Source organism: Cynoglossus semilaevis, chromosome 12 (assembly GCF_000523025.1).
Source record: "Cynoglossus semilaevis isolate Cse_v1.0 chromosome 12, Cse_v1.0, whole genome shotgun sequence".
NCBI lineage: Eukaryota > Metazoa > Chordata > Actinopteri > Pleuronectiformes > Cynoglossidae > Cynoglossus > Cynoglossus semilaevis.
In genome coordinates, this window is record NC_024318.1 from 13,355,482 (window position 1) to 13,356,402 (window position 921).

Sequence of the window (921 nt, forward strand, 5' to 3'; positions counted from 1 at the left end):
CGACCAGAAGCCAGCAAACTGAAGAATGACATAGAAGAGTGCACTAATGCCCTGAAACAGATTTGTTCTGAAAGGCATACTGTCTAATTATTATATTACTGTTATTTCATTGTTAAATAACTGTCTCTGGACTAATCCAGAATTACAGACATGTTTTGAGCTTTTTAATGGGATTGCCACCATATTTTTATGAACTGCTGACATAAATCATGAATATCAACTGTGGGCGGTGCTTTAATTTCTTTTAAGAAAATGCAGTTATATAATACATCACTTCATCAAAACTGTAATACAGTTAAAAACAACCATGTAAACTCTGTTGTATCCATTCTGTACAGCTGGTAATATTGCATAAAATGGTTCCTATTTAGCCCTTGTTTTTTTCTCTCACCACACACTCTTTGTGGATAAGAAAATTTCCAAGAATTTCTGGTAAAAACCAGATCAAGAACTTTTATTGTTTGCAGAGCTGCTCAGCACCACCACATAGTTTCTTTAGTCTACATTAGTACTTGCTTATGTGAAACTATTTTTGGCTCAAAACTTCATTCCTCTGTCATACTCTGTTTAATGCACCTTTTATTTGCATTCCAGACTCGATTTATTGGAACAGGAGAATGTGAACTAAAAATAAAGCATTTTATCTCTTCAGTCTGATTTTACTTCCATTTGTTTTTTTGGTTTTTGTTGTTGTTGTTGTTTCTTTTTTGTTTGTTGTTGTTAATGTATCCTTTGAGGGGTGATTAATTATACAAATGAAGGACTGTGTAGACTATGTTTTCTTGTAAGAGAGCAACAGTACATTAATAATAAAATAATAATTATAATTTATTTATATCCGTTAACAACTAATAGGGTAATAGGATATTCTTAGCATAGAACGCCAACCCCAGTGGAGACTTAGGTGTACTACGGCCTCGA